General features: G+C 38.2%; 1 protein-coding gene and 1 pseudogene across 1 annotated transcript in view; both read right to left on the minus strand.

Annotated features, from left to right (window-relative positions):
* Ptp52F (Protein tyrosine phosphatase 52F) overlaps positions 1-15,219 on the minus strand; it is a 2,268,497-nt gene that overhangs the window by 895,108 nt on the left and 1,358,170 nt on the right. The window lies entirely within an intron of this gene.
* Positions 7,806-9,485, minus strand: LOC137247318 (protein HID1 pseudogene; annotated as a pseudogene).

The following is a 15,219-nucleotide window of genomic DNA, read 5'->3' on the forward strand; positions in this document are numbered from 1 at the left end:
AACAACAACTATAGGCAAAACAACGACAATCGAAACAATAGTAACTCGCGTAACACTAGCAACAGTCAAAATAGGCTAGAAAACAGTACCAATACTAACGCCGGAAGTTCAAATACGCGAAATAATGCAAACGTTCACTCTTTCAACTTGGACGCCCCTCAGCAGCGAACACTGAGGGACGAGGAGATAAACGAATATATATTAAAAATATTTTTTTTCTAAACCTAAATTACTCAGATTTTGTCGAAATTTATATAACCGGATCTAACAAATTATGTACATTTTTACTAGATACACAAGCTGATATTTCTCTGATTAAAATTTCAAGCTTAAATAAAAAAATTCCATTTAATTCTGACGATATAGTTAATATCACAGGCGTTACATCAAATTCTGTTCCTACCATAGGTAAAATAAACATAGACCTAAATTTTTCTAAAAATCTAGTCGAACATAGCTTACATGTGGTAAACGATGACTTCAATATCCCATCAGACGGTATACTAGGTAAAGATTTTCTTCATCATAACAAATGTGTAATAAATTACTCAAATAGTAGCATCTCATTCTGGGCAAACAAAGAAAAAGTCATTATGCCAATCCTACACGGAACAGAAAGAGATATGTGTATTATACCACCAAGATGCGAAGTTTTTCGAATTTTCGACTTAGGTCACTCAAAAACTCCACTTTTCGTTGAATCTCAAGAAATACAAAAAGGCGTATTTACCGCAAGATGTATTACAAATTCCAATAATCCAGTCATAAAATTAATCAATACCACAAGTGATGTACAATTCGTACACTAAAATTCTATTAAAGAAGAAAACTTATCAAATTATCACGTCTATGTAATCGACAAAACTAAGTCAGATGAGAAGCGAATTAACGAAATAACTTCGATTTTAAAAGATCAAATTCCAAAAGATGCACCATCTGAACTTTTAGATGTATGCATACAATATGCTGACATATTCGCGCTTGACAACGATAAAATGACGTTAAATAATTTTTATGAGCAGAAATTGCGATTAACTGACAACGAACCAGTGTATATAAAGAATTATCATCTACCCTATTCGCAGCGGGAACAAATTAACAGAAAAGTTACAAAATTATTAGAAAATGATTTAATAGAAGAAAGCTATTCTAACTACAACAGTCCTCTTATCTTAGTTCCTAAAAAGAAAATAAATGGCAAAAAAGCATACCGAATGTGTGTTGACTTTCGCGCAGTTAACAAGAAGCTAATAGCAGACAAATTTCCATTAGCACGAATCGATGATATTTTAGACAATCTTGGCAGAGCAAAATTTTTCTCAACCTTAGACCTTTTTTCTGGATTTCACCAAATACCATTACACGTAGATTCACGCGGTATAACCTCATTTTCTACTGATCGCGGAGCGTATCGATGGAAGGTATTGCCATTTGGTTTGAACATTGCACCAAATTCGTTTTCTAGGATGATGACCATCGCATTTTCAGGAATACCACCTAATGTAGCTTTTCTTTATGTAGATGACATTATAGTCATCGGCTGTAGCGAATCCCATCACATTAAAGATTTGTCTAAAGTATTCAATACTTGTAGATCATTCAACCTTAAACTCAATCCAAATAAATGTAATTTTCTAAGACACAAATGCTCAGCTGAAGGTCTGTCACCAGACGAATATAAAATAGACGCAATTCGTAACTATACTAAGCCAACAGACAAGGACGCTGTAAGACGGTTTGTAGCTTTTGCCAACTACTACAGACGCTTTATTCCAAATTTTGCATCTCTGGTAGCACTTCTGAATAGCCTGAATAGAAAAAGAGTAGAATTTAACTGGGACGAGGCATGCGATAAAGCCTTTGATGCACTAAGAGCATCCCTAATGTCACCAACGATATTACAATACCCAGATTTTTCCAAACAGTTTACCATTACAGTAGACGTTTCTAAGACGGGATGTGGAGCAATACTCAACCAAGAACATCAAGACAGCGATTTACCCATATGTTTTGCGTCAAAATCTTTTAATGAGGCAGAACAAAAGAAAGCCATCATTGAGTTAGAACTATTAGCCATTTATTTTGCCATTAAACAATTCAGACCATACGTTTATGGAAATCACTTTATTGTAAAATCAGATCATAGGCCATTAGTCTATCTATTCACTATGAAAGACCCATCTTCAAAACTTTCTAGAATTAGACTTCAGTTTGCAGAATACAATTTCACAATAGAGCACATAAAGGGAAAATCAAATGTAGGAGCTGATGCACTTTCTCGTATAACCATTGGCGAAATAAAAGAATCAACCAAAAATATATTTGCAGTTCAGACTAGGGCTATGAGTAAGAAAAAAGATAAATGTAGTTCTACCGGAAATATAGACTTATGTGAAAATATACAAACATTAAACGTGTATGATAAATTCACTCATAACTTTTCAAAAAAAATTCCTCGTATTAGATCAGAAATATTTCATGATAAAAACAATAAACAATTTTTAAGAATATGCGCGCATATAAAGCATAAAAGAACAATTTTACTTGATTATGAATTTTCTAACGAAATAAAGAATTTCGATACTTTACTTTCGAGGCTAGAAAAAGAAGCCGGAAAACTTAATATTAAGGAAATAGAATGGCCAAAAAACGATTTAATTTTCAAATACATTACAATTACAAATTTTAAAGAAAGAGGAAATAAGGTTTTACAACTTTTAAAAATTATTTTAAAGGATCCAATTGAAACAATCACTGATCAGGAACAAAAATCAAAATTATTAGCAATTTATCACAATGATCCCATCACTGGAGGTCACTGTGGAACGAAAAAATTGTACGCCAAATTACGAAATAAATTTTACTGGAAAAACATGAAAAAAAACATAGCTAGTTATGTTAGGAAATGTGAAAAATGTCTTCTGAACAAAGTCAAAATAGGAAATAAAGAAGAACTCGTTCTAACTCCTACTCCTAATAAACCTTTTGACATTGTCGTAATTGATACCATAGGCCCATTGCCAGAATCGAGATATGGTAATAAGTTCGCGCTTACCATAATCTGCGATCTGACGAAATACTTAGTTACAATATCAATACCTGATAAAAGTGTAAAAACCATCGCGTCAGCACTATTCGAAGGCTTTATTTTAATATACGGTGCTATGAAATCCATTAAATCAGATTTAGGCACTGAATTCAAAAATGAAATTTTTGCAAATCTAACCAGTTTATTAAATATTGATCACAACTTTTCTACACCATACCACGAAACCGTAGGAACTGTCGAAAGAAACCATAGAGTTTTTAACGAGTACCTACGTGCGTACTTAGATGATTCCTTTGATGATTGGGATACATTTTTGAGATATTTTACGTTTTGGCATAACACAACGCCAAATACGGTATTCGATAATAAACTTACTCCTTTTGAACTAATTTTTGGTAAAAAGGCCATTGTGCCATCTGAGCTAAAGAACGAAAGAATTGAATCAATTTATAATATCGAAAATTACTCAAAAGAAGTAAAGTACCGAATGCAAAAATGCCACGCCTAGGCTAAAGAGTTAGTAGAAAAACACAAAATAAGGAATAAAGATGCATATGACAAAAATGCACAACCAATAATAGTAAACATAAACGATAAGGGTTTAGTTCAAAAAGAACCACGGGAAAAACATAAAAACATATATCAGGGTCCATATTTAGTAACAAATATAGACGGTGTAAATGTAACCATTTTTGATAACGAAAGTAAAAAATACAAAACGGTACATAAAAACCGCATAAGAGGAGTGCCTAGATAAATACAATCGGATGTACCCAATTTCATTTTGAGATAGTCAAAAAAGATTTTTATTATTTCATTACGCTAATAAAGCAAATTTAAACCGAAATTTATTATACTTTAAAACCTTACTTAATTAAGTAAAAGCAAATTTAAATAAAAATAAAACGTACGCATAAGCTAATACATCTAAAGAAATCCACAAAAATGAAATTTTGAATTACAAAAAAAAAAAAAAAAAAACAACAACAACAAAAATACATATAAACTACTAATATTAATATATGTACATATGTAGGCTTCAGGTACAAATAGATGTAACTAAGTCAACTAAGATAACTTACAAAAAACCCCAAACAAAAATATATAAACTACTAATATTTAGATAAGTAAATATGTAGGTTAAAATACAAATAAATGTAATTAGTTAAATTAGCCAAGTTAGCCTAGGTATATTTGCCGCAAAAGTTCAAAATTTTCCTCATTTTTTTTCAATAGGGATGAATGTAAAAACCACCCAAAAAAGGTTGAGGCCGACAACCCTGATCAACTTGTCGACTTCAAACTTTTTTTCGAAAAGGGGGATGGTGTAACAGCAGCCTTATGATCTCACCCTTCCCACTTGGTGCAACCCTGTTGTCGATTGTGAATGGACAACAGGTGTTGAAACAAGTTGGAAACGGGGAGGTCGGAAAAAGAAAAGGCGGCCATTATTAAAAAATGTTGAACGAAGTGTGTGCAAGCAAAAACGTAAAAATAAAATATTATACAAACTAAGAACTAACTAAGTTTTGAAAGTAACTAAAAACTACTTAGTATACTACAGAAACTAAATTTGATAAATAATATTTACTAAAGCTACTTAAATAAAGACTAAGTAAAACTAAATCTACAAAATACGTGTTTTTGGTGTTTGAGTGGAGCGTGCGTGCATTAGAGTGCGCACAATAACAATTTTTTGAAGAAGTTCCGAAATGGAACTTCACACTACAAATTGTATTTTCGGAGTTGAAAAATTGGACTTTCTAAGTTATGAAATTTCTAGTGAAGTAATCACGCCTTCTTCTGAACGAGTTGAAATAATTTCTAATTTTGAAAAACCACTCTGAACAAATGCGTGGTGGCAACGGCGCGCACCCACGTATTTGTTAAATAATAGTTAAGGCGAAAAAAGGGGAAGAAAATAAAAACACCAAAAAGGTTTAATAAAAAAGGAATTCACAGTGTGCTTTTATTTATATAAATACAACAAGTGTTAAGAAAATGTTTAACAAATGTTGTGGAAAATGATATATGTAATAATAATTATGAAAATTTGCACTTACGTGGACGTGTGATTACGTGTACCTTTGCTGGCTGCTGGATCAAAAGAGGACGAGCCTCTTTGCGACATGATCCGATGAACCCGAGATACAGCTCCTTCGTTGGGTTTCCCGGCAATAAAGTTGCTATACCGCGGGCTCACAGCGGTAAAATCTAAGATACATGCGTACTACGACTCACACATGCCTGTGTGTATTAGTGATCACAAGCATATGTGGGTGGTAGTAAACGAATGAAAATAACTAAGAAAATTATGTTACGAGGGAGGGGAGATATATTTAGGCCTGTGGCCTAAACATACCGGCCCCCTTGCCGTAAGCAACAAAGAAAACATTAATAAAAGGATGCCACGTGATCGCACGTCCAATAAGGCGGTGTAATGGAAGAAGGCAGTGCAGATGCGGACTGCAAGCACTGCACGCCAGATGGTTGACCTCACATTTCGCTCTCCTGTGGAAAAAGAAAAGAAGTTATTAGATATACGTACGTGGTTTTAAATTCCGTGCATATTTACTTAAATATATATAAGATGGCGCATGTGTGAGGCGTGAAAGTCGGATATTTATTTTTGGCAGGCTCCCGAGACCACCAACCCGAACACGGTCGGTTGGGTTAGGAGACCGCCAACTGTCGATGCCGGTGTACCGCTCACCATCATTTCGGCGTAAATGTCAGCGCCGAGTGTAAGCCGTATCGGTGATGAGCGGTAGAATTGCGGATCTGCCAGCCGCTTGAACTCAAAGGGCGCGGCAATCTTGGGGTCCACATTGGACGGTGGACTCAAACGGAAATGGCTTTCGACGACGGCTGCTTGGGTTGTTATGTGTGTCGACGCTCCGAATTTGCCGCGCAGTATGAGGGTGCATTGTCCATGCCCTTGGCGCTCCAATTGTAGCTCCGCATCGACGATCGTGCTGGTGGCACAGGGATCAATAATGGCCCGAACCAGGTGTAAATGCCCACGCGATTCCATTCGTACTATGGCCGTCGGCGCAATGGGCACGAAAGGCCGCATGATGGGCGATGGTGTAGCCTGGAGCAGCCCCCCTGTCCGGAAGCCTTCCGGCGTGTCGCGCGTTAGCTTCATTGTACTTTGGGCTTCAAGAGAGTATGGCGTCGATTTCTTTCGCCGTTGCTGCCTTGCGAGTTTGGACGATTTAGCTGAGTTACGATGGGGTCCAACCTCACGGTGCCGCCAATTATTTTGTTGGCTTCGAAGTTTGTTTGCTTTCGCCGCGCTTCTTTCATGCTGTAACAGCGGCCGGAAACTGCGCATCCCATGATTTACCATTGACGGTCTTGTCTCCGTTTTTGCTCGCTCTTCCTCCATTTTCGCTCTTTCTTCCTGCATTTCCTCTTTCTCCACCTGCTGAGCCCAGGATTTAGCCGGCCCCGAGAGGTTGATCGACAACGCATCGTCGGACGTGTTGTCTTCGCCGTTTGTGGTCGTCTCGTCGCTTACCGGTCGACGCTCATCTAAATGAAGCGTGGTGTGGTGCTTCTCTTGGCACCTCCTGCAGCGATACTTGCTGTTACATTTGTCCACGCGGTGGAAAGGCGACAGACAGTTTGGACTGTACTTATTACTTATGCAGAAGTAATGCCCGCAACCTCTCTTCTGGGGATTTTTTTCGATATTCGGCACAGATCCTAAGGCTATGATCCCTGCCGCAGAGCTGGCAAGCAACGTCGAAACGCTTTGCGCCTCCCTCTGACTTGGCCAATAAGGTTTGGTAACGGGTCATGATCTGAAAGAATATTGGTATCATTGATCATGTCCAAATTGAGGTTGGCGGAATGTTTTTTGGGTGGCGTAATCAAAAAAAAAAATATCTCTAATATATTTTCGCAGAAGAAAAAAAAACATTTTATTGAAATAAAATTTAATTGAAATAAAAATTAAAGGCCATAAGTAAATACTTATGCGCGCAAAGAAAGGAAGAAAAAACGTATTTAGCACGCATCCAAGCGATGTGGCTGTTGCTTTAGCGCCTTTAGTACATTTTATAATTTGATTTATGTCGGTAGATGTCACCGAATTAGTCCTAAAATTTATTTTTGGTTTGTGGTGAACTTTGTTTTCACAACAAGTGGCCTGCCACCACACGGAACGGTTAGAAACCTGGCTGAAAAGGTATTACAGAGTTGCACTTCCACCATTCGACATTATTTTTGACGTGTATTGTCGATAATGTTGAGATTCGTGGAATTAAGTATTTTAAATCTCGACCACATGAATGATTGATGGAGATATGTAATACGCGACATGTGTGGCGTGTTGTGCGCGATATTTCGTGCGGCATTTGGTGCGTGACGTGTAGTGCGGCATATAGTGTGTGACGTGTAGTGCGGCATGTAGTGCGTGACGTGTAGTGCGCGAGATGCTTGCGCATGAGGCCTAACGTTTGTATTGCAATAATCATTGACAGTCAGACATTAAGATTATGACGCTTTCTACAAATTCTCACTTCCTGAATGAAAAAAAATGTCATTCATATAAAACACGCGGTGAGTACAGATACTAAACTGCGTAATCTTACTTTGTATTAACTAATTTTGTATTTTTATTTTCAGGTTTTATTCCATGGTTTTTCATAAAGCTGGGAAGCGAAGTTTTAGCGATTTCCTGAGGTGGTCAACTGTATAAAAAAAAAAAAAAAAAAACTCAACTGTATGCAAACGGATAATTTGGAGCTTATGAAATTGGTTTATTGATATTGAAGTCATTAAAAATTTCCAAAAGAAAAAAGACCAAATGGTGATTGTTAGGTGCAGATAGAAGAAACCAAGGAGTGCTAAAAGCTTCAAGTAAATGCAGCAACTTTACACTTGCAACCATAGACAGCGTTTTTAAATAAGGTGAAACATTCACAAGTATAGTGAGTAGGCAATCGAAGAGCGGCTGTAGACGTTGATGACCAGTAGCAATAATTTTGTGGAAAACAGTTATGAGTAGATCAGCATGTGTGCCGGTGAATACGGGTATGTCCATGGGCACCGTTGCGGTGTAGGGTTTGTTGAGACGCACGCCAAAAATGCGTTCACCCGATAATAGCAGGAGTATGAATACATCGATATACATCAGTCCAACACGCGATTGATCTGCGCGAATAATTCGAATGATAAAGTATTGGTGTGAGTACATCTAGCACATCAGAGCTTTTCAGCAAAAAATAGAAGAATTTCTTATTAAAATCGCATACTTTCCAAAAAAGTATTAAGAGCTCCTGATGACAATGCAAACGTTTCGTCGAGTTTGGTAAGTAATTTTGTAGTAGCGGATTATTCAACACACGTATTATGACTTTAAGTATGAAATGAAAATCTTCATCACGATGTACACGCGATAGATAATTAATGAATAAATTATCGCCAAAGCCATCATCATAAGAATTTGAAGAGGCAGCTGGATTGGATGTTTGCGACTGACGGCGCAATTCCAGTTGTTGCTGTTGATGTATAACCATATCATGATCTAATGTTACAATCAAAATTTGTGGACAAGCTTCTACCAACGGTTCAGTGGTATTCTCAAACAACAGCTGATTGTAGGGTACACCGAATCCTACTGGATCATAAGCGCATACTGTATTTAATGGTGATGTGAACAGTGGCAAAGCATGTCGATTCTCCGCTGAAGGGAAATATGCTATCCATCTATTTGGCTCAACCGTTAAACAATAAATTGTTTCAGAAAAACACATCAGCAAAAGCTTTAATATTTCAGTGCGTTTCTTTTCCATATTGGCGTTTTTGGGTGGTGAGTTGGCAAAACCCACACCCGCCTCCCAAATGTATTCACAGCTATCAATATTCGCCAATTCCTCGGCCTTATCAGGGCCGGCGCGTCTTGTAGCAGTAACCGTAAAATCAGGACAAAATAGCAGATCACATAATGCATTTATCAATGATTGCGCTAATGGTACTGGCTGTTGCGGGCTCGTTAGACATGGCGAATCTTCACGTAATATATCTCCCACATCGGTAGATGTGGGCGTATTACGTGTAGGCAGGCTACTCCAAAAGGATTCACGCCACTTCTCATCTTCAAAAATATATGGTAATATACGTATTAGTAAACGTATGCAATTCAGCACAAATTGTTGTTCCATTTGAGTGCGACAACTATTATCCACGGTCAATGCCAACTTTTCGACGGCCTTGTAACAGAGAGTCGCCAAAATGGCTGGATTTTCGTTACGTATATTTCGTATTTCTGCTGATGTGACCAATGCGAATACATCTTCCAATGATGTTTGATGTCCATACCAAAATTGATCCCAGAACTGTTCGTCGGTGTCATCAATTTTTGATGTGTTTGCGTTAGTTGTACACTTGCTTTGCGGAGGTTCAATTTTGAGTCGGAATTTCCCATATTGTGTATACAAATCTCACCTTACAACTTGTACCGAGCACGGTCTGTTTGCAGGTCGGCTAAAAAATTGTGTATTTATCTGCGCAATAAATCAATTTTGAGTTAACTTCTTATATTTCAGCAAAACTTTCCTTTCCTTTAACAGGGATTATTTTCACAAATCCACGAAAACCACGCGGTGAAGTAATACCATTGTCATTCATAATTTTTCGATAGCTGTAGTGATACTTTTCTGCGAATGCCTACATTAGATGAAGACAATATAAATGATGATAGTACGACAATTTCACTCTCGATGTAGTTGCCGCAATTAACACACATTTATTCAAAATTACGCTAAGATTTTCATCGTTTGTACAGCTGATAGCCGAAAGTTTTCTTATTTGGTTATAAGCAACCTGGTTATGAGCTATTTAATCCCTTTGTAATATGCAAATTAGTATTATGAAGAAAAAAGCCAGCTTATTTATATTGGAATTTTATAGTTTAGGTTGGCACGTCGATGAAGTCACGCTATACTTAAAATTAAACCTAAAGGAAAAATTAACCTCTATGGAGGGCACGTTTTATACCGTAAGCGTCTCAACTGATTCAGTATGAAATTGTTTAAGGCTTTTGGAAAAATGGTTTGTGCTGGAAATTTGTAATGGCCACGGCCAATTGTAAATGGCCAATTTGTAATGGCCACTCTACGAGACATCGAAAGAATCTGTAAAAACATTAATTGCGGCTGTATGTTGATTGGATTCACCATAATCCATTGCAAGTCAGCAACGTGGAATGATACACAGACGGTTATTACCTTTTTTTTTTTTTTTTACTCGCAAGAAAAATATATCAGGTACGTGTTTTGAAAAACATGAAGTTATTTGTGATGTTTTACAATTAAATCTTGTTAAAGGTACTTTGTCAATAGGCCCTTGTATGGCATCAAATTTCCATGTCCATGCCGGCTTAAAAAAGTGTGGTCAATCTTCCAAAACGAACAAAGACAATTACCGCTAAAGAAGGGAAGTACTACACCTTTGAGTTGGGTGAACTTTAAAAATGCGGTTCCCATTTCTGTATTAGATCGGTGAGTGGTTTATTAATGTATGTATATGTAACAGAAAATTGAAAACCATTGGGAATACATACTAGTGAAAAATCTTCCTATCCCTCCATTGCCATAAATTGAACATTTATGTTTTAACTCAGCATTTCTTTTAAATGTGTATACAGAAAATCAGACTAAATATTAATATTCATTTTTGAAAATCAAGTTAATTGATTAATTATGCAAACATGTTAAGAATATGCAACTAATGCAATATACCAATCGTCTACAAAATGGTTGAAAAGGACCATTGAGCAGATGATTCAAGTACTCGAACAGCGATTGAGGAGGTGATCGAGGCTGTTTACTGTTGTGAACGTTTTTATCAAACATTCGCCACTTGTATGTATTCACAATGTTGAAAATCCCCCACACTAGAAAAAAAGGATGTTGACTTCGGATACTAGTTTCTTCTGTAAATAAAGGAAACCACATGCGCTTTATGCACCATTAATTGGGTAATTTTGTTTGAAATGAAAGATACCGAGCCACTCGCTTCATTAAGCGAACCTCAGTTAACAACCCCAAGCAATTATTACGCTTTTAAAAAAGTAGCTAAAATGGATAGCAGCCGTTTCCTCCTTAACCATTAGGGCAATCAAAGTAAACTGCATGCAACTACTCATATGTAGGTGTTGTGCCTAATCAAGCAAAGCCTATTATCCTTTATTGCAAATGCAGCAAAAAAATTAAATCTTTGTTATTTATGGTGTTCTTCTATTTTCGTAAATTATTGCAAATAATTAATTTTTGATTGTCGTTTGTTACATTGACAATAAAAAATTTGTGGGATTTGATTGTCATTTGTTACATTGACAATAAAATCCCACCATCAACACAAAAGAAAACCAGAAATTTCACAACACGTAATACGCTTTCTAGGCAATTCAGCACAATCTAACATTGAAGATTGGCATAACCTAAGATTCCTCATCAGTTGATTTCAGTTTTATTATTGGTGAAGAAGTAAATGCCAAACCTGTTGGAGGTCATAAATTTGTACCCTCCAGCACTTCCACTGTTTTTGAAAGTATGCTCAGCGGTAATTATAAAAAGGCAGATGCTAGTGTCAACATACCACTGCCTTTTTGCAAATAATTTGGGTTATACCCAGTAAACGTTCGAAATATGAATCATAAGTGATTATTTAAGAATAATCACATTTAATGTACATTTTCCTCCCGACGATACATTAGTTTCTTACTCGAAAATACCTTTAAATTTGGAAGCTTAGTTCATGTGGGATATGATATATGGGGGATTTGATTGCGGATTCTGTGGCAGATAATGAATCTGAGTTAGGGTTCTGTTGGCCTCGTTCTGGGGAACGAGAGCTAGGTTATTGGTTTGTTGGCCTCGTTCGGGGTGAACGAGAGCTGGGTTATTTGTGTGTTGGCCTCGTTCGGAGTGAACGAGAGCTGGGTTATTGGATAAAGCAGTATGGGCTATTAAAGTTCATTTTCGTTGTCGTTGGGTGGAAGTAGTACCAGTTTCGCGATTGGTCTGCTAATTTGTCCCTTAATTGTATTGACGTCAACAACACGTACACGGTTATCGGAACCTGGATGTGTGTTGACGATTCCCCCATTCTCCACTCGTTTGGTTGCAGGTTATCCTCTTTTATGACGACTAGGTCCCCGGGTTTTAGGTTGGATTGTGGATGTTTCCATTTATACCTTTTCTGGATTTCGGTGAGATATTCCGATTTCCATCTTTTGCAAAAGGTCTGATGAAGGGCTTTCATCTTTTACCATCGGTTTACAATGGAGGCAGGGTTTTCACTACAGTCGAGTTCAGGTGGAGCTAAACGATGCCCACCTACGAGAAAATGGCCTGGAGTAAGCGGCTCCTGGTCGGAAGGGTCGTTGGATGAGGGACTTAGAGGTCTCGAGTTGAGGCAGGCCTCAATTCGACATAAGAGGGTTGTAAACTCTTCGAGAGTATATTTATGATCGGACGCGATCTTTTTAAAGTGGGTCTTAAAACTTTTTACCCCCGCTTCCTTCAAACCTCCCATGTGACGCGTGGGATCCAGTACTGAGTGCGGATATGACGTAGCTTCAGCTGGTTTCCTCCATGCAGGGTGGTCTCATGAGAGGATTGAATTATAAGTCTGGATAACCTGCAAGTGTAAGGAAGGATAATGTGATGACTTTCGTTATGAGACATGTCTTTGGATGCCCCAGTCCGCCCCCCAGTTCGAATGATGCCTTCTTCGTCTATATATGGATTCAGGGGTAAAATCTCACTCTTGCCATTTGTTAGTTTTCCTGACTTCAAATTTGCGTACTCTTCTTGATAATGTTGCCTTTGGCATACTGTTATCAATCTTAGTGCTGTTTTTTCTATTTCGTCAGAGGCTATCGAATGAGAATCCCTTTTAAAGGAGGCTTTAGTTGTTGGGTGCGTATTCTGGAAAAACCGAAGAATATAGGATATAACCCGCAAAGCCCTTGGTAAATCGGAAAACCTATCCAGAAGATCAAAGTTGTTTTTGACCGATGTTGCATGAACTTTCACCCTCATTTCTTCGATATTCGTGTTGTAATCTTCTTCTTGTGTTGGCCAATTTTCGCTGTCTTCTTGTAACCAAGAAAGTCCCTCCCACCACAAAGAATTGTCGATTAGATCCGAAGCGAGGAGGCCTCTGCTCGCCAAATCTGCAGGGCTTGACGCAGAGTCTACACGCCGCCATACTTTGTCTCCAACTTTGTCGATGATTTTCGTTATTCGATGTGCCACAAACGTTGACCACGAACATGGTGGTTTTCGGATCCATGCCAGTACTATAGTCGAATTTGTCCAAAGGGTTACTTTAATATTGGAAAGTTGCATATTTTATATGGCCGACTCTATCATTTCTGCAAGTAGGACTGCGCCGCAGAGTTCCAATCGTGGCAATGATATAATTTTGACCGGGGCTACTCTCGTCTTGGCCATCAGCAAGTTGGTGAAGACTTGATCCTTCGTTTGTACCCTCAGGAAAACAGTGGCGGCATATGCTTTTTCCGAAGCATCGCTGAATCCGTGTATTTCGACGCTGTCCTTTGGGGTAAAATGAACCCATCGCGGTATGCGGATATCGTTGATTTTTCCGTAATTTTCATAAATGCGGTCCAACGATCTAGAGTAGTTGGTGATACTTCTTCGTCCCAACCCGTGCCTTCCAACCAAATATTTTGCATTATAATTTTGGCTACAATTACGACTGGTGCCAGCCAGCCAAGAGGGTCGAAAAGTTTTGCTATCGCAGACAGTATTGACCTTTTTGTTACAGTAGGGTTATTATCAAATGGTTTCGCTGCAAAGTAGAAGTAGTCGAAATGAGCGTTCCATCTGATACCGAGTGTTTTTACCATGCTGGTGTCTTCAAACTCAAGAAAATCCTCGCTTAATAAGTGTTGCTTCGGTATACCCTGTAGAATTTTCTTGCATTTGGACGTCCATTTTCGCAATGGGAAACCTGCCGATGATATCTCGTCCCTTGCCTTGATTGCAATTTCGATGCTGTGTCCACCGGCAAGTACGTCATCAACGTACATGCAATTTCGCAGGATATCTGCTGCCATTGGATGCGATGTCTCCACGTCATCAGCCAGTTGGTGCAGCGTCCGAATCGCAAGATACGGAGCACAATTAACACCAAAGGTTACTGTTTTCAATTCGTAAATGTTAATTGGGTTTTCGCGAAATTTGCGAAATATGATTCGCTGATATTTTGTTTGGTCTTCATTGACCCATATTTGGCGATACATTTTCTCTATGTCGCTGTTAAATACGTATTTGAACAGCCGCGAACGTAGTATAAGAATTGTCAGGTCGGATTGAAGAATCGGACCTGGATATAAGGCATCATTTAGACTTTTGCCATTAGTGGTAGGACAAGATGCATTAAATACGACTCTGACTTTTGTCGTTGTACTTCCCTCCTTTATAACAGCATGGTGAGGTAGGAAGTAATAGTCATTTGAGTCTGGCGAAATATTGCCTATTTGTTTCATGTGCCCTAAAGTTTCATATTCGGATACAACTCTATTGTATTCCGTTTGAAGGACTGGGTTTTTCGAAAGTCGTGTCTAGTTGCGATAGAATTGAGAGCACGCACCTCTTAATGAGGGGCCTAAGTTAAACTCTTTTCTAAAGGGTAAGGAGACTATGTATTTGCCATCGTTGTTCCGGACTGTTGTGGATCTGTATAGCTCCTCGCAGTAAGTGTCATCGTTATTGATGCTCCTCTTTTTGGAATTTCCTCTATCTCCCAGAAAGCCGCCAGTTGTTTGTCTAACGTTTCCTCGTTAAAATATGAAATTAGGGTTTTATTTGTATCAACCGCATCTGTCCGGCCTGTCAAAATCCAGCCGAACACCGCTTCCTGTGCTATTAATGTGTTTAGCACATCTTTCCTAATGCCGCCTAACATAATTTGGGGGTATATGTCTCCGCCCAGAATTAGATCGACTGGCTCATTGACAAAGAATCGTTTGTCAGCCAGTACTAAGTCAGGGAATGCTTGCCTAGTCGTTGCATTTATTCGGCAAGTTGGAATATTCCCTGTCAGTTGTGGTAAAACCAGCATGATCGTATTGATCTCGATTAATGGGTCGGTTGGTGACCGCAGTTGTATGTTGCACGCTTCTT

The sequence above is a fragment of the Eurosta solidaginis genome, chromosome 3 (genome assembly GCF_040869045.1).
Source record: "Eurosta solidaginis isolate ZX-2024a chromosome 3, ASM4086904v1, whole genome shotgun sequence".
Taxonomy (NCBI): domain Eukaryota; kingdom Metazoa; phylum Arthropoda; class Insecta; order Diptera; family Tephritidae; genus Eurosta; species Eurosta solidaginis.